Here is a 5,139-nt window from a genome sequence, read left to right as displayed (position 1 = left end):
CATAATCACACCCGGCTCATGTACATCCCCCCACATCGTGCACATAGCCGGCACCATCGTGTCCATCCCCCCACATCGTGCACAATCAGTGCCACCGTGTACATCCCCCCATATCGTGCACATGGGCACTATCATCATCCACCTCTCACGCCACCATAAAATGGGACTCTGATACCAAGTTTGTCACTAAGGAAGGACATACCACTCAACCCCTTCACTATGGAGGCAACAAATGGTACCTATCAAAGAACTCATAGGGTAGCTCCACCTCTTTGGGTAGCCCTTTCCTTTATAAGCCTTTGGGCAGAGAGCCACGCTTCACCCCTGTTCACACGTTAGAGTTCTTAGGGATCGGGTAAAACTAACTTAATTCTTCCCACATCATGCACACACACGGTTACAGTAATTATACACAATATCATTCATCATGCACAACACACACACATATATATATATCGTCATATTGCAATAATGCATGAATCCATAGTAATCACATATCACAACATCAAACCATTGAACAAAAGCTTATTCCCAAGGTATATTTTCTAAGACAAGTTGGATAGAATCTTTCATATTCCCCAAAACAAGTTTGAAATGCAAGTCCACTCACCAGTATCGAAAATCCAGATTTCGGGTGCACTCGGACTAATAGTCCTCAGGCCCAATTCCTTTGCCTTTTTCGAACGTCTCACTACCTTGACAAATAACAAAGTCAAAAATTTTACTATATTGTCCCTATATTGATATAAACTAATTTAAATTACTAATGCTTGATATGTAAATGCAAAAATACGTCCGATTATCGCTTAATTACGGTATTGATTAAATTCGACCGATCATCGATTAATTGGCGATTGTGTCCAAATCAGCTCCAAATTAATCCATTTCTCCTCTAATACCTTAATTTACCACATACCATTTTAATAAAGCCAAATTCAGCATTAGAACCCTCACAGTTCCTTATAAAAAAATTCAATCATTTGGTGAACTAGCATCGAAATTTTTTCTACATAACCGTTTCACCTTAATTCATCATTTTCCAAGCCATTTTCCTTGAAATAAAAACAATCCCCCATTGATATTCAGCCCTCATGGTTCGACCAACAAGGAACACTAGAGAAATTGAATATTTCTTTTGTGTTTTTGTTCATAACCATGCTTAACTATCCCTAAACACTAACATAGTCTAAAATCAAATTATTCCAACAACAATTCCTCTTCCATACCCATTTTTCAGAATTGAATTCATCATGATAACTCAATATTCAACTATGGAAATCAAGAACAAAAGCATGGATAAGCTAGGTATCAAGGAGAATTAAAGAAATTCTAACTTACCTAGCTTGTTTCCTTGATTTCTTCACTTTTTCTTTGAATTTTCACCTAGGTTTTCTTGTTTTTCCTTTTGTTCTTCCTTTGCTCCTGTTGCTGGTTGCCTAGGCTGATTATGGTGAGAGAATTGGGGATTTAATGGGCTAATTTCTATAGAAAATAATAAAATAATCAAGCATGCCACGTGTCACATGCTTATTGGCCCAATTTTTTTAACTTTTTAACTTTTTCTTCTTAATTTTCCACCACAAATATTCTGGTATTTATCCAATCCTACCACAATTAAAATCCCTTGGTCTTGACAAGTGCTGGGGCAAAAAATTTACCAATTTGCCCCTGAGATGAAAAAATTACGATTTTACCCCTATACTTTGAAATGTACCGGAATCACATTATTTCTACTTTTCAACCTCAAATAACACTAAAATTGATCAATATTAACCAAATGGGGCAAAAATCATTTTATAAAAATTTCCGTTTAGTCCTCTAGTGGCAAAATTACCATTTTGCCCTTGTGCTCCAAAAATACCAGGAATCATAATTTTTCACTACTAAACATCATTTTATACTCCAATAATCATTATTATATTTCATATAATTATTCTTGGTAAAATGTGATCAAATCTTGGCTAGAAATCTCTATTTTATCATCAAATGGTAAAATGATCGTTTTGTCCCTAATCGGTCAATTTTCCTGATGGACTCCAAACTGGACCTTGAACTCCGAATCACTATTCTAAGCTATTCTGTGGGTTTCAAAATTTTCAATTTCCTCTTAGAATTTCTATTTGAACTAGTTGAAGGCCTGATTTAACTTAGTTGTACCACTCAGTACAATATTGTCTTTTAATCGAGCTTGACAAGGTTTCACAACATGATTCAATTTATCAGTTCGAATGATAAATCGCACATGTCTATACATTAGGTCAAAATTCAGATTTTCATGCCAAAATTTCCTATTAAATTTCTAGCCTCACCAATCATTAAATATCACCAAAATATTATGAAATATCATCAATTTCAGCCTCAATATCCTCCCTAGAAAATTTGGCCTCTTATGGGTAATGGGAGAAAATGAATTTTTTTCTTGTTGTTTTGTTTCTAAATATGCTAAACTAACTAAAAACACTAACATAACTTAGAATCAAATCAATCCAACTTCATTCTCTCTCCATACCCATTTGGTCAGCCATGAATTCACCATGAAAACTTGAGTTCTAAGCATGGAAAATGAAAAAGAAAGCATAGGTAATGTAAACCACAAGATAAAATCACAAAATTTTACCTTTATTAACTTAATCCCTTGAAATCCCACACTTTTTCTTCAATTTTCCCACCTAGGTTTTTTTCTTTCTTTGTTCTTTTTCACTTCATGCTTTGGCCGGCCATAATGAAGAAAATAGGCTGATTTTTGTTGATTTTAAAGCTAAAAAAAATAAATGGATATTAACATGCCATGTGTCACCGTTTCATTGGCCCATTTTTATTTCTTAACTATTAAGCTTTCTCTCTCCACCATATAAATCCCTTCAATTATCCATGAAAAAATTGGATAAAATCCATGTACTGGATAAGTGTCGGGTGTGTAAAATTATAATTTTGCCCCTGAAATGGCAAAATTACCATTTTACCTTTATGCTCCAAAAAATACCGAAATCACAATTTTTTTTTCCACTTTTCAACCTCAAATCATACTCCTATGCTCAGATCATACTCCAATAGGTCAAATGGGGCAAAAAACATCTTTTCTAAAAATTTTCATTTTGTCCCTAGGTGGCAAATGACCATTTTGTCTCTGGTAGTGAAAATTCTGGTTTGACTCCAAATTGATCCTCAAACTCCGAATTACCATTTTGAGTCATCCATGGATTGTGAAGCTCTTAATCTCACCTTAAAATTCCAATTTGATCTGGTTCGAGGCTTAAATCAACTTTGTTGTACCTCTAGGTACAATACCTACTTTTGTAAATTTTTCGGGACTCTCCTAGCATGCAATCATGCTATCATCACATGTATGTCATGACAAGCATTTTATAAGGTTAGGCTTTACAGCACTACCCCCCTTAAAAAAAAAATTTGACCTCAAAATTTCACTTACCAGATTCTAAGAAAAGATGTGGATATTGTTTTCTCATCTGGCGCTCAACTTCCGACGTCATCTCTTCCATTCGAGCATTTTTCCACAATACTTTCACCATTGGAATACTCTTGTTCCTTAGCACTCGATCCTTTCGATCTAGAATACGTACAGGCTGCACCTCGAACTTCAAATCTTATGCAACTCAATGGGAGGTGTCTCTAGAATGTGAGAGGGATCGAAAACATACTTTTTCAACATTGAGACATGGAAGACATTATGAATCCGATCTAACTCCAAGGGTAATTCAAGTCTGTAACCCACTGGCCCAATCATTTCAATGATACGAAAGGGTCTAATGTATCTTGGATTGAGCTTTCCCCTCTTCGCGAATCGAATTACACCTTTCATTATCCAATAAATACCATAAATTATCACAATAGTATAATCAAATAAGATTTAATACTTGGGATTTTCAAATTATTACCTTTCCAAAGAGAAACCTTAAGAAAAACTTTATCATCCACTTTAAACTATAAATCTTTCCTCCGTCTATCAGAATAACTCTTTTGCCTATTTTGAGCTGTCTTTAATCGCTTTCTGATAACCTTGATCTTGTCATTTGTCAAATCAATTAATTCCACATTAACTAATTTCCTCTCGCCCACTTCATCCCAATAGAGCAGAGTTTGGCACTTCCTTCCATACAAAGCCTCATAGGGTGCCATCCCAATACTAGTGTCATGACCCGGAACCTCCCTCAGGCACATGACAATCGCCGCAACGTCCCGATTGACACTCATTATCCGGAATGCCAACCGGAACCCCGCAAGGCTTACATATCAGTTTCTTTCCTTTCCTGTGAGCAATCATTGTTAAATATCGAGTTTTTAGAGAATATATACTATTTTAGATCAAAAACAATCAAAATAAAATTTTCGCCATATAGGGGTATTTTGGTCATTTTTTTCTCAAAAATTTCGAAACTGGCTAAAACGTAATATACAAGTACAAAACACATAATTCATATTCAAAATGAGTTTAAAAGTCTAAAATCTTCATTTAAAACGAAATTACGGTTATTTGAATATAATAAGAAAATAAAAGAAATATTAAGGAAAATATTCTATTTTCTTATAAAACAATATTTATAGAGTTATACATGAATAATTTTTATAGCGTAAAAGCTAAATAAATTTATACATACTAAAATACAGTAAGCCAAAATATTTAATTTAATTTACAATAACAAGAGGGCCCCCGAATAAACAAAAGTAAAGAGGACTGTGAACCTACGGTTTGGAAAATGCAGATACAATGGTAGTCCTCGATGAGATCAGCTATCTACAGTCTATACTGAACCTGAAATGGGTGGAAAGGAGGGTGGTGAGATTATAAAATCCCAATGAGTAAACAGACATTATCATAAATATCTAAAGGCGAGTAAAATGGAGGCAAGTTTAAACAACAAATTTCAACCCATTTCATAATGTTTCCAATTTATTTCTTAAACCATAAAATATTTGTAATTTACCAAAACAGTTGTTAAGGCTTATGTCTTTTATTAAAACAAGGCTCAAGCCAAAACTAATCCTCGGGGATACCTTGGCCAAGGTATCTAACCGAGTCCGCCAAGGGTGTTAAAATATTCACACGTGAAACACAATTTTTTTTTAAAACCAGCCGTTCCTTGGCGTTGGCCGAGTTACACATTCACGTGGGGGTTCGAC

This window comes from Theobroma cacao, chromosome 7 (genome assembly GCF_053813885.1).
Source record: "Theobroma cacao isolate CCN51 chromosome 7, ASM5381388v1, whole genome shotgun sequence".
In the NCBI taxonomy this organism is placed as follows: Eukaryota; Viridiplantae; Streptophyta; class Magnoliopsida; order Malvales; family Malvaceae; genus Theobroma; species Theobroma cacao.
This window is presented reverse-complemented; position numbering follows the sequence as displayed.